At 41.3% G+C, this 25,684-nt stretch overlaps 1 long non-coding RNA gene across 1 annotated transcript in view; it reads right to left on the bottom strand.

Annotated features, from left to right (window-relative positions):
- Positions 1-368: 368 nt before the first annotated feature.
- The window catches only part of LOC308257435, a 147,513-nt gene continuing 122,197 nt past the window's right edge, over positions 369-25,684 (bottom strand). Inside the window, exons 3-4 of the long non-coding RNA XR_013961584.1 lie at positions 3,721-3,806; positions 369-574 (exon numbers count right to left, since the gene is read on the bottom strand). This is a non-coding gene — a long non-coding RNA (uncharacterized lncRNA). The remainder of the gene's footprint in view (positions 575-3,720; positions 3,807-25,684) is intronic.

Here is a 25,684-nt window from a genome sequence, read left to right as displayed (position 1 = left end):
TGGTGGAAAGCTTGGCTTCCTCCATCACCAGGGGCAACCCAAGCCTCCTGCTTGCTCCAGCTCCATGGCCACCAATGTATTTGTTGGGTTAATTGCATACTCGCTCCTGATTGGCTTTTGGGCGTGGCTTGTGGGCATAGCAGAGGTACAGTCAATTTGCATGTTTCTCCTTTATTAGATAGGATACCCACACTGAATTTTACTAAAGTTGCCAAATTGTTTCTCAAAGTAGTTATGTGGATATATGTACAAGACTAATATATTCTTCCATCTGTTAAAAGTGAAATTGTAGTTCACTATTTTCTTAATTTGTATTTATCTGATTACCATTGGGGTCTTTCATGTTGTTTTATTTTATTTTCATTTTTCGCTTTTACTTTTTCATTACAGTTGACATTCAATATTACTTCATATTGGTTTCAGGGCTTATTCTTAAGGTGATTACAGGAAAACAGTACAGAGGAAGTTAAAACTCACATGTGCTCTTTCACACTTCTTCTTGCATCAAGTTTGCTGACATATCATTGTCCAAAGCAAGTCCCAGGGCTGAGCCCAGAGACAGGGTGGGAGGGATCTGTAAAGTTAGGGTAAAAAGGGCATCAACAGTGAGGCCATTAATTAGGGCGACCAATATAATAAACCTCCTACAGATGGGTGGAAGGAGAAGCTGAATGAATAATTATGAGACAGGAATTTGTAGTGTAGATGGGAGTGGATGATCTTTACAAGGTTCGTCACACTCTACAATTCTAGCTGGAAGAGCAAACAGGGCATCAAATGTGAGCAGCTGCATGGAGAGGAGACATGTCACAGCCTGTGTTCCATGGCAATGCAGGAATATTTTTCCATGTGTTTCCAGCAACAGGAGGCTGAAGGAACATCCACTCAGAGGACTGGGCCCCGTTGCTTCCTGAGGAAGGAAGAGCCCAGGCTCCGACTGCTCACTTTTTCCCCCTAGGAGCAACTGTCTCTACTTCTCTGACAACATCAATCTGTAAGAACAACCATGGGGCTCAGGGGCGAACCCATTGTATTGGGTTCATTGACACTGGAGCTGCTGGATCATCTTACAACTTGGCAATTAACTGAGAAAGAAAGCTGCCTATGGTAACCACTCTACTGCAGGTCTGAAATTCATTTCTGAATAGAGACATTAACTTCATAAAGACAGGGTAATGATTTGGGCCTTAGTGGAGCTGACTTACTGAAACCAAGAGATGTAAACCCACACCCACATATGCATATAAGATACTTAGAATTCAGATTTTAAAAGGCCAGGAATATGGAAAATATAAAATAAAACCATCTGTAATTGTAACTGCAGAGAAAGTTTGAATCTTGCTAACAAATGTAGGTTATAAAAATTCCAATATGCTGTGGTCTGGATGAGGACAAGACTACATAGGAACACAGACACCCACACAATCACACACTCATAAAACATGCACAGGCAGTTAGTAACAAATTCATGTACAGCAACAGACTACCAATATATTCACACACAAATATACACACTGGTGCTTAAAGCTTCCTTGCACAAAGACACATTCATCCCTATATTTTCTCAAATACACTCATAATTAGACCCACCTACCCAGACATCACCATGGTAAAAATATATGAATATAAAAAACTGTATTCATTAGCATGAATACAAAGGCCCTTATATACATACAAGTGCACACAGAGGTACAGTCACATGGATGAATACACAGGAAAGGTCAAATATATCCCCTTCACTAACTTACCATCAGGTGAACACAAACACAAGAGACATAGCACACACAAGTGCTGCAGGTGCTCACATGCATGCAAACACACATATGCACATACACACACATGCTGTCTCACCTAGGTGCTCTACATGCCCATGAATGACCCCTGGTCCCTACCTGCCTTTCCAACTTAACTGAGTACCACTCTACCCGCTTCTTCTGTCAGCTCTTCTTCCATTCCTAGGTTCTCTCCTCTCTAATGCCTTTGCACATTCTGTTCCCCCAGCTCATCACACACTAACCCTTTCTCATTCTTCAGGCTTCAGGTTCAATATCACCTCCTCAGTGGGATCTTCCTTACCACTGCATCATGTAGTCATTTAGTTACTCTATCATACACCTTAAGTCCTGATAGCACTTTTGGAATTAGCAATTTTGGAATTACATATATTTTGTGTGATAATTTATGGTCTGTTTCTCCCGCTAGACTACAAGAACCATGTCTGTTTCACTCATCATTTATATCCTGAGTCTAACACAGTGCCTGGCAAACAGTTGGCACTCAATAAATTTAGCAGCTGAATACACTACTGCTTGAAAGAAAGCCAAGAAATGTGTTTTTAAGCCAACTACCATGGGGAAATTCGGGGAAATAGTGTACATTATTTCACCCTAGGAGCAAATGATCTGAGACATTTATACGCCAATGCTTGACAGTCCTTGATTGGGGGCTCCTCCTGGACCATCTGGTCTGCTGTGCAAAAAACAGAACAACTTTTCAGGGTTCTAGGGGGAGCCCTTAGGCGCAGAGGTGCCAGCAGTTTGAAGTTAGTGAGAGCACTCTGAAAGGCTGAGGATGGGGCAGGGCACCAAGAGTTCTGCTACCCACCTCAAGGTGGGTGATCTTAACTAATGAGAGCCAATCCAGAGCAGGACCATGGGAAAGGCGACCCTGATGGTGACTGTGAGAGGAAGTGGGAATAGAGGAGAAGCAACTCTTTTTAGCTGGCAATACTGCCTAAGCTAAACAGACCTAGGGTGTCCAAGGTAATGGCAGTGACCAGGCCAAAGAGATGCTGCCACTATGGCTGGCCTTTTTAGCTCGGGATGGCTCATGGCAGATCAATCCCAAGAGAGGAGAGATGAGTGAGCTGAAGATATGGAAAGTCCCATGTCCTTTTGAATGTAAACTCGCCCTGTGGTGGGGACACTGTTCTGCAACAATTCTAAGCCTTTGAAATACACACGCAAAGCAAAAGTCATTTGGGGGTGGAAAATGTAACAGACTCGGCTGGTCTTCTTGAGACACACGATGTACTGCACAGTAAACAGGAAGCAGGCATCTGTATCTGATGCCTCTTTGTTCCTTGACCATTTCCACTGCACCCCTATCCCAAAGCCTGGTGCTGATGCCACATATAAAGTCAGTTTTTCTAACAGAAATAGAAATCAGGTCACAATCATTTAACTACAGGTGCCAGTCATCACCAGAGACAAAGACTACGTCACATATCCAGATGGGTTTACTAGCCGAACTATTCAAATGCCAAATTCCTAATGAGATCATGTGTGGGGAGGGCAGTTCACTTAAGCAAGACTCCTCTGCTCATTTTGACTTGCCATGTGTAAGAACAAGGCATTGACAAACTGTAATTGAATTCCCTTATAAAAATTCATGTAACTAACTCATGAAATCCAGCTCTGGGGCAAGGAGAGTCCAAGTGGATAACTTGTGAAACAATGAAATTCAGGCTTCATGGTTTGATATCTGTGCTCTATGATCCAGCTTCTACCACCAGAAATACGGTGATATCCCTATAAATTTCTCACTGATACTTTGTGGTTCTCAAAGTGTGGTGTCTAGACCAGCCGCGTTAGTATTAGCATCACAAATGCAAAATTGGGGGGTGGGTACCACCTCATATCTACTGTCTCAGTCAATTCAGGCTGCTATAGCAGAATACTATAGACTGGCTGGCTTAAAGTACTGAAATTTATTACTTACAGGTCTGGAGGCATCCATAGATCTGGTGTCTGGTGAGAGCTCTCTTCCTGGTTTGCAAGTGGCCATCTTCTCATTGTGTCCTCACTCTGTGGAGAGCAGAGAGAGAGGGAGAGAAAGCTCTCTTGCTCTTATTATAAGGGCACTAATCCCATCCAGGGGGGGTTCCATTATCATGACCTAATTACCTTCTAAAGGTCCCATATCTGAATATCATCACATTGGGAGTTAGGTTTCTCCATATGAATTTTGGAAAGACATAAACATTCAGTCCATAGCACCTACTGAATCAGAAATTTTGGAAGTGGGGTCCAGACACCTATGTTGTAACAAACCCTAGAGGTGATTGCTTTGCACATTCAAGTTGTGAAAACACTGGTCTAGACTGACAGGCAGAATTCTCCACCTCCTGCCTCCTCGTTTCTCTGTCACACTCCCAAGTGGTGCTATTGCCTTGGGAGAGCCAGGCAGTCAGGACTTGTCAAACCTCCAAGGATGTTGCATTCAAAATTTTATGAGTCAGATGGGTTTTATTATCATGGAAAAGTGTTGGCAGCAGGTCTGGGGGTGAGAACTGCCCCTCCCAGACACACTGATGAATGTCCCCTGGGCTACATTTACCAGGCAAAGATCTCAGCCTTTTAGAGCTGAAGAGTTTCCCCCCTCAAGTCTTTACCTAGAAATAACTATTTTAAATAAACATGTAATACAGAATAACAAGCATATAGAAATGTGTACAAATATAATAACTTTTCATAAACCCATGTCATCACTATGCAGATCAAGAAACAGAATGTAGCTTCTGTAATAATTAACAACAATTTTTACATCTTCCACCAACAGTTAGTTTTACCTGTTTTAATACTTTATATGAAAACAAGCACTCAGTATGTATCTCTTTGTTTCTTCCTTTTTTCACTTAGCATTGTAGCTGGGAAATTCATTGAATATAGTACGAGTATGGGGGTTTCAAATATTCTACATCTTCATCAGCATTTGGTATTGTCTGTCTTTCTCATTTTAGCTATTGGTGGTAGTCTATAGATACTTACAGTGATTCAAATTTGCATTTTATTAATGAATAATGAGGTTAAACATCTTTTAATATGCTTATTGGCTACTTGGATATCATCTCCTGTGAAAGACTTGTTCAAGTTTAATACTGATTTCCTATTGGGTTTTCTGTGTGGTTTTTTTTCTCTCACTGGTTTGTCAAAATGCTTTCTATGCTCTGGCTAAGAATCCTCGTAGAATATGTGTACTTTAAATGTCTTCTACCCTTTTGCTTGCATTTTCACACTCTTGATGGTCCATTTTGATAACCACACATTCTTAATTTTAATAATGATCAATTTAACAGTCTTCCCTATAATGAGTCATGTTGTATCTTCTGTAAGAAATGTTGGCTTCCTCTAAGGTCATGAAAATATTCTTGAGTACATATTACAAAGTTCCATGGTTTTTACCTTTTACATTTAGAACTATAGAGCATCTGGAATTGATTTTTGTGTTTTATGTGTGATACAACTTCAGATTTTTTTTTCATATGAATATCCAAGTGGCCCCGTATTGAAGGGGTATCCTTTCTGCACTGCAGTGCAGTGTCACAACTGTCATCAATCAAGTAGACACGTGTGTTTGGATCTATTTCTGGATATCTATTTGTTCCATATCTATTTTGTCTTGTGCCAATACCACACTGCCTTACTTACTGTAGCTTTAAAATAAATCTTGATATTGAGAGTGTAAGTCTTCCAACCTTGCTCCTTTTCAAAATTATCTTGGCAATTCTGGGCCTTCAATATTTCCAAATAAATAATAGAATCAGTTGGTCATTTCTGCATGCATACACACATATACATACACACACACCCTGTAAACATGCATACAAAACCTGGTATTTTTAATGGGATTGAATTAAACCCAGATGATTTGAGGGAAAGAAATGAATCTTCCAATGTATGAACATGTTATACCCCTCAGTTTATTTACAGTTTCCTGTGCATGGATCTTGTACAGCTTTTTATTCATTACCAGGTATTTGAGTGTTTTGATATCATTGTAGACTACAGCACTTAATTTCTTTTATTTTCTATTTGTTTGTTCATTGTAACAGATATATAATTGATTCTTGACATTGACTTTTAACTCAGTGGTCATGCAAAATTCACTTATTAATTTTTTTAGTATATCTGTATAGTTTTGAATTTTCATGCATATCATGTCAACAAATAATGATAGTTTTATTTATTTCTATTCAATCTTTGTGCCTTTTATCTCTTTTACTTGACTTATTGCATTCGATAGGACCTCCATTACAATTCTAACTAGAAATGGAAGAGTGGCCATCCTCAGCTTATTACAAATTTCAATATATTGCCATTAAGTATTATGTGATGTTTGCTGTTGGATTTTTTATAGATTTTACTCATCAGCTTTTATAAATTTGCTTTTATTCTTACATTGCTGACAGTTTTTATAATGATTAGGAGTTGAACTTTCTGGATGCTTTTACTGCATCTTGAGATGATTACATTTTTTTCTTTTTTATACCATTAGTATGATAAATAATATGATGTTTTAAAATATTAAACCAATCTTGCATTTCTGGAATAAATACAACTTTGTCTAGGTGTATTACTGTCTTTAGACATTAGTTGGTGTGATTTGCTCATATTCTTTTTAGAACTTTTTAACCTGTATAGAAAAATTGGCCCAACGTTTCCTTTTTGTATAATGTTCTTGTCAAAGTTTATTAACCTCATAGTACCCTTACTCTTCAATTTCTATTTTTTGAAGTATTTGTATAATATTGGTATTATTTCTTCCATAAATGTTTTTAAAATTGCACTGGTAAACTAATTAACACTTGAAGATTTTTTTGTGTACTAGTATGTGTTGGAAGATTATAAATCAGCAGTTTAAATATTTTTAGCAACAGGTGACAATGCAGATAGTCCCTTTCTTATTGGGTCAATCTGATAAATTATGCTTTTCTTGGAATTTTTATTATTCTTCTATTTTTGATCTATTAGCATAAAGTTATAATTATATTCTCTATATCTATGTACTCTATATTAATATCCCTTCCCTGATATAAAATTGTAATTTGTATCTTTTCTAATTTTTATCTAATTAGTCTTTCTGGAGATTTGTCTATTTTATTTATCTATCAGAGATTTGACTTTTTAAATTTCTCTCTCTTGCATATTTGTTTTCTAGTTTTTTTTAATTAATTTTTAATTATTTTCTCTTTTGCATATTCTTTGGGTTTAACTTGTTCTTTTTCTAACTTATTGAGGTAAATACTAGAATCATGAATTTCTAGCTTTTCTTATTTTCTTATATATAGATACAGGACTATAAATTTTCTGCTTACCACAACTTTAGCTGCATTCCAAATGTTTTTATATGTCCTGTTTTTATTATAATTCATTCCAAAGTAATATCTAATTTTCACTATAAATCATTCCTTGACACATAGATTATTTAGAAATCAATTGTTTAATTTTCAAATATTTGAGCATTTCTAAATTTTTTATTTTTGTTACTTATTTATGGCTCAATTCCACTCTAGTCAGAGGACATGTGCTAAATAGTTTTAATGCTTTAAATATGGTAAAACTTAATTCCTGTCTCAAAATCAATTTTACTTAATAGTCCATGTGTGCTGTTAGAAAGTATCCTGTTAATATTTAATTAGTATTCAATTAAGTAAATTAGGCTAATTTATGAAAATTTGGTCAAGTGTAGTAACCAGATCTTCTTTGTCCTTACTGATTTTTTTAAATCAGTTTGTCCTCTGACTTCTGATAAAATTATATTAAAGTCACCCATTATGATTGTGGATTTTTCTATTTGAAATGTTTTTAAACTATGTTAATTAGATAAGTATAAATTTAGAGTGGTTATACTTGGTGAATTGACCCTTTCATCATTATGTACTGTTTATCTTTATCTCTGGTAGTACTTTTTTTCTTAAAGTAGGCTTTGTCTCCTATAAGGGTAATTATCTCAGCTATCTTTTGGTTAGTAATTGCACCCCTTTGCTTTGAAATTATTTGTGCCCTTATATTGAAAGTAAATACTTTATAAGCAACATATGCTTTTACAGAAAAAAAAATCCTTTTCAATGCAGAATTTAGCCATATACATTTAATAAAATTACTGATAGAATTTGGTTTAAATCCAACATTTTACTATTTGCCATCAGTTTTCACTTTGTCCTATGTTCATTTATTTCCCTACCTTGACTTCTTTGGGATTAATCAACTATGTTTCTATTATTCCATTTTTCCCTCAATTACATTTTTTTAAAATATATTTTATTGGTTTTTTACAGAGAGGAAGGAAGAGGGATAGAGAGTTAGAAACATCGATGAGAGAGAAACATCGAACAGCTGCCTCTTGCACACCTCCTACTAGGGATGTGCCCGCAACCAAGTTACATGCCCTTGACCGGAATCGAACCTGGGACCCTTCAGTCCGCAGGCCGACGCTCTATCCACTGAGCCAAACCGGTTTTGGCATCAATTACATTTTTAGCTACACATTCCTTTACTCTTCTTTTACAAGTTACCCTAGATTACACCTCCTTGAATTATTAGTTTTATAGAAGTTAGTACTTTTATTACTTCCCAGATATCATGAGACTCCTAGAATACTCAGCTCTATTTATATTTCTGTCTCCTTTATGTTTCAATGTTTCTATGACAAAACATTATTACCATTCCTTGTATAGTCAATATTAATTTAGATGTGCTCTCATACGTACCCTTCCTATGGTTCTTTATTCTTTCCTAAGTTTCATGTTTTTATCTGGGATCAATTTTCTTCTGCGAAAGAACATGCTTTATCATTTTTCTTTTAGTGCAAGACTACTGGTACAAATTATCTCAGGTTTTATTTATGTGAAAATGTATTTCTTTCACCTTAACTATTAAAGACTATTTTTCTGGATATAGAATTCTAGGTTGGCAGTTATTTTCCTGCATATTTTAAAGTCATTGTTCCATTGCATTCTGACTTGCATAATTTCTGCTAAGAAGTCTGTTCTAGACATTATTTTTACACCTTTGAAGGTAATATGCTTTTATTCCTTTGGTTACCTATAAGGTATTTTTTATCTTTATAGTTTATTTTTACCAGTTTTACTGTAATGAACCAAATGTGGTTTTCTCTGGGTTCATCTTCTTAATCAATTACAGATGGTGTCTTGAATCATATTTGGAAAATGCTTGACTATTAATCTCTTCAAATGTTTCTGCTCCATTTTCATTCCTCCCATCTTTTGAAATTCCAGTTAAACATATGCATTCACCATATCTCATATGATTCTTACACTTCTCTATATTTTCCATCTTTAGTAAAATTACTTAACAATTCTGAAATTCCATGTCAGCATTTGGAAAGAAGGATATTAATAGCCTCACAGAGTTTTGTTTTGTTATGTTTTTAATGAAGCTTATGTAAAGTGTTCATCCAGTGCTTGTTAGACAACAGTCATTTGGTAAATATTAAGTCTCTTTACCTTTTAGTGCTGGCATCTTATTGCTCAATAACGCTGATGGCAATGATAGTTACACTTTATCAAGCTTTTACTATGAGAGAAGCGGGACTTTAAGTCTTTGACATATATTATTTCTACTTTATTTATATCAATCCTTTGAACTAGCATCATTATATTTATGCTAGAGATAAGGAAACTGAGGCACACGGAAATAAAGGAACTTGATTAGCTAGGTGGTTCTGGTTCAAGGTCTGTCATGAGGTTGCAGTCACACTGTCACCCCCAACTCCATCACCTAAAAGATAAATTTGAATTGATCATAAAAAATACAGTTGAACCACATGAAACTGAAAATTTTTGACCTACAGAAATGTCACTTTCATATGGTTCAACCTAATAATTTATGTTTTCCAGACTCCCTGACTGAGATGATACAGAAAAATCCAATAGAGAGTATTTCAATCTTACTAAAGCAAAAGATATTTTTTTATTGCTACTCACCTCCTTGATGTGGTCAGAGCTATGCGGGCAAGGCCAGAACTCAAGAAAGCAACATCTGGATGGAGCAGGAGGAATCAATTTTTTTGTGGTCTTGTGATAAATTAGCAAATGGGACCTCAAGAGTCAGGGACCAAAAAAGACTCTTCTTCCTCAGTCACCCCACTGCTCTCTGCCCTCCCCTTCTTCTCTCTCAGTGTCCTATCCCAATCCACCTATTCAGAGTCTGGTTTGTGTCTTGTAGAGATGTGGAGGAGTCATGTTGCATCATCTGGAATTTCCCAGAATATTTTCTGGTTTTCATAAAATCTTCATTTTACAACCAGCATTGTGACTATTTCAGGATTCACAAGATAGTGATTGATAGTGATTGCAGAACAGAATTGACCCTCATGGGGACAGTCCTTGCTCTAATGAGGAAGTCTCAGAGTTGAAGCCATCATAGAAATGGGAATAACCTAAATGTCCACCAATAAACTAAGCTAAATTTATCCAGTGTAATGTTATGCAGCATTTAAAAGAATTAAATGGGGTCATGTGTACTTGCATGGAAAATACTCCAGTCCTGGCTGGTGTGACTCAGTTGGTTGAAGCATAGTCCCATGCACCAAAAGGTCTCAGGTTCAATGCATAACCAGGACACATACCCAGGTTGTGCATTCAATCCCCAGTCGGGGCAAATACAGGAGAAAACTGATCAATATTTCTCTCATTCTCTCTCCCTCTCCCTTCTTCTATCTTTAGAATCAGTTGGAACGTATCTTCCAGGGAGGATTAAAAAAAAACAAACAAACTTCAAATATCTTGGTAAGTAAAAAAAAAGTACATGGCAGGTCAATATGTAGAGTGGAATATGTAGAGTATGTGTGTGTGTATGTGTTGAACAGAAAGTATCTGGAAGAAAAAAAAACACTAAAATAATGACAATGGTCATTTCCGGGCAGGAAAGGTATTGGAGAGGAGGGTCAAGGGGAAGACTTTGGCAGTAAGTGTAATGCTTGATTTTGCTAAAAATGGGAATATATTCATGGTTTAAAAAGGAAGCATTTTTTAAAATTATAACATTTTTTTGCAGCAGGCTTATATACAAAGTTAAGAGCTATCCTAGTTTGGTTTCATCAAAAGAAGACCGAGATGAGATTCAAATGCAGTTGTTTTATGTAGGAGGTAATCCTAGGACATACCAATAAAAGAGTGAAGTGAGACCGAGAGTGGAAAGTAGTCAGTAAAGTATGTTATCAAGCAAGTTACCACATGGGCAACTGGAAGTGCAATCTGCTGAGAAACACGTCCCTCAAAGTCATCTCACCTGAGGAGCAGGGAAATGGAGTATTGATGCACCAAATTCCATCACTCATTGTTGGGGGCTGCTCCTGAGGAACATTCATTCTGTAGCACTTCTGGCCTGCCACACAGCTGGGCCAAGTGGCCCCTGATGGCCAGAGAAACCCTTTAAGGAAAGAAATGAAGGGACTGGCAGTTGGAAGCTGGGCTTCCATGCACTTGAGTGATAAGAATGAGGAGATTTGGACAGGACACCAATAGCATTGATAAGAGCCGTATTCACACCCCACTGTAACTCAGTATTGTTCAGGCTGCCTCTGAGGTTCTCTCTGGGATATCTGAGCTGGCTGACACCTGTCAGGGACAGCAACATCTCTGATGCAGGTTCCCAACACTCCTCATGGGTAGAACTCCACAAAGGTATTAGCTTTCTGTTTAGGAAAACACAGCCAGCCAACCTCTCTGACTTTCATAGGAAGCCCCATGTCTCAGCTTCCCCTACAGGAAATGAAAAAAGACACAGACATAACAACCCTTTCTTCTTCAGGCATTGGCTACAGATGAATTAGATAACACAACCATTAAATCCTAAGTGCCACTTTTTATAAGATTCAGCCATCCAAGTGACCATGGAAGAAGGAGATTAAAAACCTAGATGCAAACCAAACTTTTCCTAATTGTACAACAGGGACTAGTCAGTGTCCCTCTCTAAACGTATGAAGTGGCAACAGCTACCTCATAGGCTCGAGTGATATGCACATACAGACTTAGAAAGGACTCACAGAGCACAATCCTTGGTACATGGTCAACATTCAACCAATGTCCACAGGCCCAGAAACTGAATTTTTAAAAAACTTATTTTACACCTGCTGTTTTCTGAACTTTGTTCTTGGGGCCGTGGGAAAGAAACAAAGAGGATCCTCAGGTCTCCTCAAGCAGCAGTAATATGTCTTCATGAATCAGCCTGTCTGAGTCTTCAGACAGGAAATCAGGTCCCTTGGGGCTCAAAAGGCTGCAGCCAGGGATGCAGAGGTGGAGCCCAAAGGAGAAACTGCTTGGGAGAGGGGACAGTCTATGACCCTGTAACCTTGGGCATCAGGAAAGTGCCCCCCTGTCCCCGTGTATGCCCAGTCCAGCTAATCTGAGTGCAGCAAACCTGCTTCTATTGACCAGCCTTCCTCTGATTTAAATTTCAAACAGCCCACGATTTTATTCTCTCCTCACCAGCCCTGAAAGCTAACCATTATGGATTTTACAGGCCTCGGAGCCCTCAGCTCACACACTCAATTTGCACAATCTTTGCATAAGGAAAGAGGCAGTCGATGCAAACTGAATTAATTGTAATTGACCATAATATGCTTACAGAAATGCCAAGGAGTTTTCATTAGTAGATAAGCCCCAAAGTACCTCCGATGATTTAGATGTGCAGGAACACACTGCATGGCCAGTTAATTACCAGACCTGCCATGAAAGGTGCTTCATCAAACCCTGGCAGAGGCCTTCCGAGGGCCAGTGACACCTCCAGGGACCGACATGTTTTGACTTCCTGTGAAGGGCTTTGAAGTTCACTGGCTGGAATGATGCAGAGCCAAGCTGCCCTGTCAGGCTCAGGCTGGGCTCCACTTGCTGCCCTTGGCTCTGAGTCCTTCCATCCCCTCCCTTGGAGTTGCTGGTCCCTCCCACCTATCCCCAGCCTCAGTCCTTCTCCAACAGTCATCACTGCGAAGGCTGATATTGAACTTGTGTCCTGATTCACAAAGGAGACCTTAATTCAAAACAAATTTTTTCAGCAAACATTTTTTAAGTGGCTCCTATGTGACAGCCTCCATACTAGGATTGGGGATACAATACAGACATGGACCTACCACATAGAGCTTAAAATCCCAAAATATAAAGATTAAATAGGAGAACCAAGATGGCGGCATAGGTAAACACCTGTACTTGCTGCCTCTCACAACCACATCAAATTTACAACTAAAAGAAAGAACAACTATCATCTAGACAGCTGTGGGCAAACTATGGCCCGCGGGCCGGATCCGGCCGTTCGGCTGTTCTATCCGGCCAGCGGAGCCGAAAGAGCGGAGGGTTCTCTTGCTCTCCCCTCCTCTCCTTTACTTTGAATTTATATTAGTTCACACAAACACTCCATCCATGCTTTTGTTCTGGCCCTCCGGTCCAGTTTAAGAACCCATTGCGACCCTCGAGTCAAAAAGTTTGCCCACCCCTGATCTAGAACCACAGGAAAGCTGCCTGAGTAGAAGTACTACAACCAGAGAGGTAAAGAAGAAAGCACATTGAGACTGGTAGGAGGTGTGGAGGCGCGGAATGGGCTGGCACCCAGGCGCACTTCTTTTTTAATCGGGAGGGAGATATAAGCTCCTGCTTGCTCTGAACTCCAGTTCTGGGTGAGACTCTGGGGGACCCAGACACATACAGGGAGAAACTGGACTGTCTGGCATAGGGGCAGGAACAAGAGGGTGGCTTTCTTTCAGACAGAGGTGCTCACAGTGGTCATTGTTCCTGCGCTGGGACCTCTCCAGTGCAGGGCTGATTGGCAGCCATTGCTGTTTGCTCTGCCCTGGTAATTCCCTGAGACCCTGCCCCACCCAATTTACAACCCCACCCAAGCTCTGCACAGCAGCTTTTGCATATGAATGGCCTGTCCTTTCTCAGCCTAAAACCTGTCAAACAGGCAGCAGCTGGGTCAGGGAGCCCTAAAGCTATCAAAAGAAGGCCCAAGGCAAGCAGCAGCAGCCTGCCTTGCTTCACAGCTGGGCCTTGTCTGGGCACTTCCAAACACGATACAAGGAGGAAGAATCTACAGATCTCTCTGTAGCTCCTGCTGGGTGGCCCCAGGCAGTGGCTGACTTTGCACCTCCTTGGAGATCCAAGAGCCAGTGTACCCAGTGGTCAGTGTGAGACCATACCAGATTACAACTCTTTACATAAGTGACACACTCAAGGGGCAGACTCAGTGAGCACCAAAGCTGCACTAAAGCAAGTCCTGCTCCATAAGGGTGTCTCCAGCACAGCAGCTCTCCATTGTAGATATAGCTGATCCTCACAGCCAATTGGCCTGGAGCTCAATTCCTCCCAGTGATACCAACAGCAATCAAGGCTTAACTACAACAAGACTGTGCACACAGCCCACAAAGGGGTGCACCAAGAGTGTCCACTTCAGGTGATTGGGGAGGCTGAGCCAGTGGGCCCCATAGGACACCTACCGCACAAGGCCACTCTATCAACTCAAGGAGACTTAGCAGCTACCCAATACATAGAAACAAACACAGGAAAGAAGCCAAAATGAGGAGACAAAAAAACATGTCACAAATGAAAGAAATGGAAGAAAGCAAAATACTGGATATAGAGTTCAAAACCACAGTTATAAGGTTTCTCAAGAATCTTCTAGAAACCTCCAAGGAATTTAGTGAGACCTTCAAGAATCTTAGTGAGAATTCAAAAAAAAATAAAATAAAAGGAAAAGGACCAGTCAGAAATTAAGCATACACTGACTGAAATAAAGAATAATATACAGAGATTCAACAGCAGACTAGAGGATTCCAAGAATCAAGTCAAAGATTTGAAATACAAGGAAGAAAGAAAACACCCAACTGGAAGAGCAAAAAGAAAAAAGAATTCAAAAATATGAAGATAGTGTAAGGAGCCTCTGGGACAACTTCAAGCATACCAACATCCAAATTATGGGGTTTGCCAGAAGAAAAGAGAGAGCAAGGTATTGAAAACCTATTTGAAGAAATAATGACAGAAAACTTCCCCTATCTGGTGAAAGAAATAGACTTACAAGTCCAGGAAGCATAGAGAACCCCAAACAAGAAGAATCCAAAGAGGACCACACCAAGACACATCATAATTAAAATGCCAAGGGCAAAAGACAAAGAGAGAATCTTAAAAACAGCAAGAGAAAAACAGGTAGTTACATACAAGAGAGTACCCATACAACTGTCAGCTGATTTCTCAACAGAAACAATGCAGGCCAGAAGAGAGTGGCAAGAAATATTCAAAGTGATGAATAGCAAGAACCTACAACCAAGATTACTCTACCCAGCAAAACTATCATTTAGAATTGAAGGTCAGATAAAGAGCTTCACAGACAAAAAAAAGCTAAAGGAGTTCATCACCACCAAACCAGTATTATATGAAATGCTGAAGGGTATTATTTACTAGTAGGAAGAGGAAGAAGAAGAAAAAGGCAAAGATAAAAAATTATGAACAACAAAGTGACAACAAATACATATCTATCAACAACTGAATCTAAAAATCAAATGAATAAAATATCTGATGAACAGAATAAACTGGTGAATGTAATAGAATCAGGAACATGGAAAGGGGGCAGACTGACAATTCTCGGGGGGGGGGGGGGGCGTGTGTGAGGGTGCGGGAAGAGATTGGACAAAGATCTTACACCTATGGACAAGGACAGGGGGTGGGAGGGCGGCGAGGGCCTAGGGTGGGGTTGGAACCAGGTGGAGGGGAGCTATGGGGGGAAAAAAGAGAAACATCTGTAATAATCTGAACAATTAAGATTAAAAAAAAGAAGAAGTACAAATTGCCAGTTATAAAATAAGTCAAAGGTGTATAATGTACAGCACAGAGAATAGAGTCAATAATATCATAATAACTAAGTACAGCAACAGATGTCTACTAGATTTATCATGGTGATCACTCCATAAGGTATATAAATATTGAATCACTATGTTGTACACCTGAAACAAATATAATATTGTATGCCAACTATATATTTTTTAAATGTGTGTGGCAAATTGTATTGAACCCAAAAATATATTTTAAAAAATAATAAAATACTGAGTTTATTTCATGAAAAAAAAGAAAGACTAAATAAATAAGCCCATGAATGTCAACATGTGATAATGAAATGAGAGTAAAGAACAGGGGAAAAGGAAGGAAATTATTAGAGAATATGGATGGAGAAGTTTTGTTAGAGAAGGTGATACCTAAGCTGAGACTTGAACCATGGGAAGGCACCATCCAGATGAAGTGTTAAGCAAGAGTGTTCCAGGCAGAAGAAATAGCATGTGCGAAGGCCTGGAGGCAGAATGCATCCTGACATTGGAGGCTCATGAGGCTGGATCATCCCAAATGAGGTCTATCTATTAAGTTAAATTGTTAAATTATCAGGAATTTTGCAAACTAGTTTTTAAACATCGCTATTATTAAATAACTAGAGGCCCGGTGCACAAAATTCGTGCATGGGGGGGGGTGTCCCTCAGTCCACCCAGCACCCTCTCCAATCTGGGAACCCTAGAGGGATGTCCGACTGCCTGTTTAGGCCCAATCCCGGTAAGATCAGGCCTAAACGGGCAGTCGGACATCCCTCTCACAATCCAGGACTGCTGGCTCACAACTGCTTGCCTGCCTGCATTCTTAATTGCCCCTAACCGCTTCTGCCTGCCAGCCTGATCACCCCCTAACCACTCCCCTGACAGCCTGATTGAACTGCTCCCCTGCCAGCCTGTTTGCCCTCCCCTGCAGGCCTGGTCACCCCTAACTTCCCTCCCCTGTAGGCCTTTTCACCCCTAACTGCCCTCCCCTGCAGGCCTGGTCCCCCCCAACTGCCCTTCCCTGCAGGCCCAGTTGCCCCAACTTCCCTCCTCTGCTGGCCTGGTCAGCCCTAACTGCCCTCCCCTACAGGCCTGGTCCCTCCCAACTGCCCTCCCCTACTGGCCTGATCGCCCACAACTGCCCTCCCTTGCAGGCCTGGTTCCTCCCAACTGCCCTCCCCTGCTGGCCATCTTGTGGTGGCCATCTTGTGTCCACATGGGGGCACGATCTTTGACCACATAGGGGAAGCCATCTTGTGTGTTGGAGTGATGGTCAATTTGCATATTACTCTTTTATTAGATAGGATAGAGGCCTGGTGCACGGGTGGGGGCCAGCTGGTTTGCCCTGAAGGGTGTCCCAGAGCAGGTGGAGGTTCCCTTGAGGCATGGGGCGGCCTGGGCGAGGGGCCTGTGGTGGTTTGCAGGCTGGCCACACCCCCCAGCGACCCAAGCAGAGGCCCTGCTTTCTGGGATTTATTCATCTTCTATAATTGAAATTTTGTAGCCTTGAGCGGAGGCCCGGGCCAGCCAGGGTGGGCAGGAAGCTTGGCTTCCTCCATTGCTGAGGAAACCCAAGCCTCCTGTTCGCTCTGTGGCCACAGCCATCTTGGTTGGGTTAATTTGCATACTCACTCCTGATTGGCTGGTGGGCATGGCTTGTGGGTGTAGCAGATGTATGGTCAATATGCATATTACTCTTTTATTAGATAGGATTATGTGAATTCACTAATAAATTACATTCATAAAAGATAATAAATGCTTAAAATTGAGATGGAGCCTCTATTTCCCTGAAGGACAGGTAGACTTACCTGCTGTGAATACAGGGATCAGGTTGGAGAGGAGGGCAAAGAAAGTTAAGTAGACATTGAAAGATGAAGCACAGTGGGCTTCAGAAAAGCAACCAATTAGTAAGAAAACCTTTTCTCTGAAAATGTGCAAACTCTCTGTGAGGACAGAAGTAGCAAGCAGTGAGCTGGAGCACCTAGAGAGCCATGCAGAGTTTGATTTACACTGCGGCATGCCCACCGGCTGCCAGCCTCCCCACACAACTGTTATTTGCTTATTTCATGGCTCCCCGGCTGTTCTCTAAAATCAAATCTTCACTAATAACCATATTTAGCATTGAACAAATGCTTGGTATTTCCCGAGGACTTCACAAGTAGTAATTAGTTAATAACCCAATGGAGCTGAAGAAAAGCACAGATCGAGAGTCTGCAAGAACCAGGTGACTTTCTTTTTCATGGTGTAGGGAAAGGGTCCTAACAATGGGCATCGGGAGTTGTGATTCTTAGAATTCTATACAATTATTATGTGTATGAATGTGTGTGTGTGTATGAGTGTGTGTGTGTGTAAACATGTGTGCACACCTGTGTGACTGAACATGCCTGGGGGGATATATGTGGGTAAAAATACCTTCATCAGTTGTTCATAGGGACATCGGCCAAAAAGATTAAAAAAAAAAACAAAACACATAGCATTGAAGAAGTAGCTTAAGATACAGGTTCAGGCAACTTAAGTTAGGAGCCAGGTTCAGATACCTACTGGCTATCTGATTTTGGACAAATCAACTCCGCTTTTAATGTCATAGTTTCCCTCATCTATAAAATGGGATGAATGCCTTTTTCTCAAGGTTGTAAAGATTACATGAAATCCTATAAGTGAAAGTCCTACCACAACTCAGAATTGGTCAGTATCTTGACTCTCTGTCTTCCGTCCCTTATTCATTTCATGACTACTTATTCAGTCGCTACTATGTGGCGGCACTGGTCTACACCTTGGTGATCCAGCAATGAGAAGAACAAAGCCTCCACTTACATTCATATATGTAAAGACAGGCATGAAGAAATAAGCAAGTACATATGTGGTGTACAAATATGTGATACCTTAATCAATAAAGAAATTTTAAAAAAAGATGACAAGAAGGAGAAAGACAAAGCAGATCAGGGGATAGGAAGGGATTCTGGGCTGCAGTGGGTAGTCTGGAAGGGCATCCTGAGGTCTTCTGAGCAAATACCTAAGGTGGTGAAGAAGCCATCATGTGGGAATCTGGGAGATTGTTCTTGGTAGAGCAAAGTGAAGAAGCAAAGGCCCTGAGCTGAGACTGCACTTGACATTTGGGAGGATAGCAAGGATCTTTCTGATGCTCTCACGCTATAGTGTTATTGTTTAGTGGCAGTAACAGTGGAACTACTAGAAGTAGGAGTGTGTGTCCCTGAGAGGACCTTACAGACTGTCTCCTGTTGTGTTTCTTGCTCAGTACAGACACTTACATTTCACTTGCTGTTAAGGAAGCTTATATCTTTAATGCAGTCTGCTGCTGTCTTTCTGTCAATCACTACCTTCATGCGGATCCTTCACAGAATCTCTTAGTCTGATTTATACATTAAGAAACACAACCACATGGTGAGAGAGCCAGACTTCAAACTAAGATCTGCAGTGCAGTGTTCGCTCCTGGACACCACCTGGAATCTTTGTTCTTGGCCTAAAGCCAAACATCCTGGGAAGATCATGTAGTAAGGATGGGTGGGCCAGGGGACCCTGTGTCCCAGCCTCCTCCTTCTCCAAACCCCTCTGTCTCCAAATGCCTGAACCCCTACCCCCAGCTCTGAGAGTGATCAAGACTCAAGCCATTCACATCAGAGAAGGCTTTTAAGAGGTAGAGAAATCTGGGAAAGGTTTACACCTCAAAATAACCCTGCCAATTGGGTGGAGGGTTGATAATAATGATCAAAAAGTAACAGTGAACAGAATATAAACTTCTGGATTCAAAATGAGGCACAAACTTGAATATTTAATCCTATGTAATAAAAGCATAATATGCAAATCGACTGAGCAGCGGAACTGGCTGGCAGGGGATGGGGCCGGGAGCAGGAGGTGCCAGGCCAGACAAAGCACATACCAGCAGGCAGAGAGAGGGGACGGCGATGGGGGTAGGGGTGCAGGGCATCGGTAACCAGCAGCGGTGGAGGGGTGATGCGGGGGCAGGGAGTGGTGGGGGCAGCGCCATCCCCTGATTGGCCCGCCCAGTCACTTCCCGCAGAGGGAGGCCACCTGTGGCAGCAGCAACAGGGTGATGGCCCCGACTACGAGAGGGTGCAGGCCATGCTGAGGGACAACCCCACAGTGCATGAATTTTCACGCACTGGGCCTCTGGTTTAAAATAAGAAAATAAATCAAAACAAACTACATTTTTAAAGTGACAGATCACACTAACATTACAAAATCCTGGAAAAGAACATATTTGCATTAATTATAACACTGATACAACTCTATAATAATTCTTCCTACTTTTGGTGGCTGCAGACTGCTATCTTCAGTTGACAATGTGCTTGTAATATTTTCTTTACACTGAGTGGCCAGATTATTATGATCTCTGAACGCATAATAATCTGGCCACTAAGGGTGTGTGTGTGTGTATATATATATATATATATATATATATATATATACATATATATATGTATATATATATATACACACATGTGTATATATATATATATATGTATATATATATATATACACACATGTGTGTATATATATATATGTGTGTGTGTATATATATATATATATATATATATCTTATCTAATAAAAGAGTAATATGCAAATTGACCATACCTCCACTACACCCACAAGCCACACCCACCAGCCAATCAGGAGCGAGTATGCAAATTAACCCAACCAAGATGGCTGTGGCCACGGAGAGAGCAGGAGGCTTGGGTTTCCCAGGCAATGGAGGAAGCCAAACTTCCTGCACACTCAAGGCTACAAAGTTTCAATTATAGAAGATAAATAAATCCCAACAAAAATGGTGGCAGCCACGGAGCTGGAGAGAGCATGAGGCTTGGGTTGCCCCCGGCAATGGAGGAAGCCAAGCTTTCCGCCTGCCCTGGTGGGCCCAGGTCTCTGCTCAAGACTACAAAGTTTCAACTCTAGAAGATAAATAAATCCCAGATATCAGGGCCTCCACTTTGGTCGCCAGGGGGCGTGGCCAGCCTGCAAACCACCACAGACCCCTCACCCAGGCCGCCCCACACCCCAAGGGAACCCCCACCCTGATCTGGGACACCCTTCAGGGCAAACCAGCTGGCCCCCACCCATGCACCAGGCCTCTATCCTAACTAATAAAAGAGTAATATGCAAATTGACCATCACTCCAACACACAATATGGCTGTCCCCATGTGGTCAAAGATGGCTGCCCCCATGTGGACACAAGATGGCCACCACAAGATGGCCAGCAGGGGAGAAGAGTTGGGAGGGACTAGGTCTGCAAGGGAGGGCAGTTGTGGGTGATCAGGCCAGCAGGGGAGGGCAGTTGAGAGGGATCAGGCCTGCAAGGGAGGGCAGTTGGGGGCAATCAAGCCTGCAGGGGAGGGCAGTTAGGGCTAACCAGGCCTGCAGAGGAGGGAAGTTGGGGGCGACCGGGCCTGCAGGGAAGGGCAGTTGGGGGGGACCCAGGCCTGCAGGGGAGGGCAGTGAGGGCAGTTAGGAGCAAACAGGCTGGCAGGAGAGCAGTTAGGCATCAATCAGACTGCCAGGGGAGTGGTTAGGGGATGATCAGGCTGGCAGGCAGAAGCAGTTAGGGGCAATCAGGAAGGCAGGCAGGCGAGCAGTTGGGAGCCAGCAGTCCTGGATTGTGATTGGGCCTAAACGGGCAGTCAGACATCCCTCGAGGGGTCCCAGATTGGAGAGGGTGCAGGCTGGGCTGAGGGACACACCCCCCGTGCACGAATTTCGTGCACCGGGCCTCTAGTATATATATATATATATATATATATATATATATATATATATATATATATCCGGTGCATGAATTCGTGCATGGGTGGGGTCCAGCCAGCCTCGCCAGGGGAGGAGACATGGGCATTTGGCCGGCCTGCCTGCTGGTCGAACTCCTGGTCGAGGGGACAATTTACAATTTGCATATTAGCCTTTTATTACATAGGATATACCCTGAGTGGCCAGATTATTATGTGTTCAGAGATCATAATAATCTGGCCACTCAGTTTATATAAAGAGAAAACAAAGAAAATTCAGACTTTCTAAATTATTTTTACTATGTCAAATAGAGTAAAACTAGTGGGTTTTTTGTTTTTTTCTGCTTCACAGATTCATTACTGGAAATGCCTCCTAAATTTTTAGGATTATTGACAAATTTGAGAAATCTTCTATCAAGCTTATTTCATATGTGAGGTGTGAGATTTTAGAGGACTTACAAAGTTTTCTTGTGCAGCCCTAACTGGTATGGCTTTGTTGGTTAGAGACATTGTCTCGTCGTGCACTGAGAGGTTGCTGGTTTGATTCCCAATCAGGGCACATGCCCAGGTTGCACCCCCACCCCACCCCCAGTAGGGGCATACAGGAGGCAGCCAATCAATGTTGCACTCTCATATCAATGTTTCTCTCTTCCCCCTTCCTCTATCTCTAAAGGGCAATAAACTATTATTTTTTAAAGTTTTCTTGTGCAATAAGTAAACATCAGTACTATTTGAACTGACAACACTCATGAAGCAGGGCCTTGGAAGGGCCCCAGGCAAGTGAGAGGTCCTGAAGTTTAAGTGTTACTAGTTTCTCAGTAAATCCACATCTGATTGGTTTACAAGGTCCTTCCTTGATAGTCCTTGGACACCCCTTCCAACTCATTACCTATCTCATCTCCTTTGTCCAGTCTTTTCCAAACATTCTACTTTTCTTGTTTTCATCTAATGTTCATGTTTTCTTCCCATTGCCTGACTTTTGCACAGGCTGTGCCCCCTGTCTGGACTTCCCTTCCTACTACATAATTCTTTTCATTTCACTAACTCCTTCAGAGTCTTCTAGACTCAGTTATCATCCACTTCTGAATGTCTTCCCTCACTATGTCAAATCCCATATTATATAAGCTTTTATGTTGTTATAGGATAATACAATTAATCTCTTTCTCTCCCAAGAGAGCTCCAGGAGGGTGGGGGCCACATTTGGTTTTGTTCCCTCATAGTATCTCCAGTGCCTAGTACACAGTCTGACCCATGGTAGAGGTTGAATAAATATTTAGTGATTGAGTCTGGATGACTAAAAGAGAAGAGACATAAATTGAAATTGATCAGTGATCTCCATCTCTCACAAAGAAGAAAAAGTCAAGAAAACAAAGTTCGGTTTCTCTTTGGCTCCATTTCACCTGAGTCAACCGCCTGTTGGTGAATCTCAGATATCTAGCCAGCCTCTGTGAAAGTATCTTCATCCTAAAACATGCTTTTGGCACTTTGAGAAACCACGGGTGTTGCTATAAATACCAGAGGTAATCAAAATTTGAAGTCTGAGGTAAAAAGAAATATGGATGAAATGATTAATAAAATACTTCAAGAAAGGACACAGATGTAGCCTATCTTTGGGGAGAAGTTGAGGTTGGGCAGCTGTGTTTTCCAAAAAGATTAAATAACTCTTGTCCCACCTTGAGATACTGGCCCAAATTCCACACCAGAGCATGCTTTGTGGATGGATCTTGGTCTGCCAATATGGGGTAAACATTGACTTCTAAAAAGGTCTCCCCCTCTGGTCTATTAGCACATGTTTCTGCCCTTCGAGGTACATTTCTTTTGATGAGGTACTGTACCTATACACGTTTTAGATCTGGCCTTCACCAACTGCATGTAACTCCCTGCACTGGGGCCCAGCCCTTCAGCCCCTCTCAGTCTCTGAGACATGCTGGTAAGAAGAGGCTTAGCCCACCAAGGGATGGGATTTGAAATTATAAGGTTACCCATAGATTTCAAAGTACAAGAGACCCAGACATCTATATGTTCCTTAATTTGTTCCCTCTTCCAATGATCCAAAGGTCAGTTTCCCAAGGGATGGGATATCAATATCTAATGTAGGATTGTTGGTGGATTTCAAATTACGTGCCAACCTTATTTCTTGTCAGGGAGTCCAGGCTCATTAAGGACAAAATCATGTTTGATTAGCAATGTCTGCTATGACCAAGGGAAAGGATGGTCATGGTATGCATGAACATATTTGGTTTCCAAGTTCTAATTCCTAACATTTGGTCCAAGACTTATGATTGAGTTTTAGCCCAATTTTAACTTCAATTTCTCCAGAGGTTGAAGATCTACCCTGAATCCAGTTGATATGCTATAATATATAGTGTCCAGGAAAATGTATACACACACTTTGAATAATTATAAAGGCCATGTTTTTACAATACAAATTCATGGGACTACTGGCTAAAAAATATAAATTGGTATCTACTTCCCTTTAGGACCGCTCATGTATTTTTCAAATTTCCTTCAGGACCACTTTCGAGTCTTCACCAACCAGTCTCTTGAGGAAATCATGCTGCTGTGACCCCTCACTCCAACCAGGAGGAACCTACACAGTGTTCCAGCTGACTACAATAAATGTCCATCCCCTTAGGATCTTGAAGTCTCCTCTCAGATGGAAGAAATGACCTCCATGCCTATTTCATAAAACAAAAAGGCTGGAACATTAGATCTGATCAAATAATCAAATCAATATCCCATCCCCTGGGAAACTGACCTTTAGACCATTTTGCAACTAGAATTCCCTTTCCCTTAAATGACATTCTATTTGTAAGACCAATAACTTTCCCCTCCAGACTTGCCCAGGATCTGGACCCACCCAGATAATTCCCTGCAGGAAAAGCCCACCTATGGTTCTTTAAAATCTCTGACTCCCAGCCTAAGTGCCCATCAGCAGATGAGTGGATTAAAAAACTGTGGTACATCTACACAATGGAATACTACGTTGTGGTAAAAAAAGAAGTTCTTACCATTTGCAACAACATGGATGGAGATGGAGAGCATTATGCTAAGTGAAATAACCAGGCAGAGAAAGATAAATATCACATAATCTCACTCATTTGTGGAATATAATGAACAACATAAACTGATGAAAAAAATAGATCCAGAGACAGAGAAACATCAATCAGAACGTCAAACCTCAGGGAAGGTAGGGGACAGTGGGGGTAAGCGGAAGAGATCAACCAAAGGACTTATGTGCATGCATATAAGCCTAATCAATGGACACAGACAACAGGGGGTGGGGGCATAAATGGGAGGTGGGGGGTAATGGGGGAATATGGACACATATGTAATACCTTAATCAGTAAAGAAATTTAAAATAAAATAAAATAAAATAAAAAAGAAAAAGAAAATCTCTGACTCCCTGTCCCTGGGTGCAGGCACCATTTGGGGGTTCAGCCCATCTGGTTTCCAGATGACCTAATAGATTTATAATTCTTTACCCCTTTTGGCCTCATGTGTTCCTCCTTCAGTGACCCTAATACATTTCATTTTCAAAATTGAGCTGTCAGCTATTAAAATGTGTGTACATTTGGGGGGAACACTCTGCCTTTCACAAATACTGCACTGACCGAGTTGTGAAGCCGTGGCTAAAAAACTCTCAATTCCCCTTTGTGGGTAGTTTGCTAAGCCTCTACACCAGTGGTCGGCAAACTGCGGCTCGCGAGCCACATGTGGCTCTTTGGCCCCTTGAGTGTGGCTCTTCCACAAAATACCACGTGCGGGAGCACATGTACAGTGCGATTGAAACTTCGTGGCCCATGCGCAGAAGTCAGTTTTCGGCTCTCAGAAGAAATTTCAATCGTTGTACTGTTGATATTTGGCTCTGTTGACTAATGAGTTTGCCGACCACTGCTCTACACCAACCACCTCCCTTATTGGGATCCCACTCTCCAAGGCCAGCTACAACTAGCTAGTGACAGCCCCTAAGCCCAGGAGCCCATGTAATTATTCAAATTTACCAATCTTTAAAACCCACTCTGCTTTTTATACATAATCCACTTTCTACAGCTCCAGCTTGCTATGACCCTGTCCCTAGTGCAACCCTCTGCATGTCCCTGCATGGCAGGCTTCTTTTCTTCTCTCATTTGAAGCCATAGGTAACAAAAAGTCCTGCTTTCATCTATCCAAGTGGCAGTGTGTTGTGTCCTACCATCCAAAGAATCATTACATCTTATAAAATATATGTGTCCAATGGCCTTAAAGGAACAAGGGCTGAGTCTAGGTTTAAAAGAGAAACTGTGCAAGATGAGACTGGAACATATTGCCAAACTAGATGGCAAGAAGCTATGGAAGACC

This window comes from Plecotus auritus, assembly GCF_963455305.1.
Source record: "Plecotus auritus genome assembly, chromosome: 8".
Classification (NCBI taxonomy): domain Eukaryota; kingdom Metazoa; phylum Chordata; class Mammalia; order Chiroptera; family Vespertilionidae; genus Plecotus; species Plecotus auritus.
This window is presented reverse-complemented; position numbering and strand designations above follow the sequence as displayed.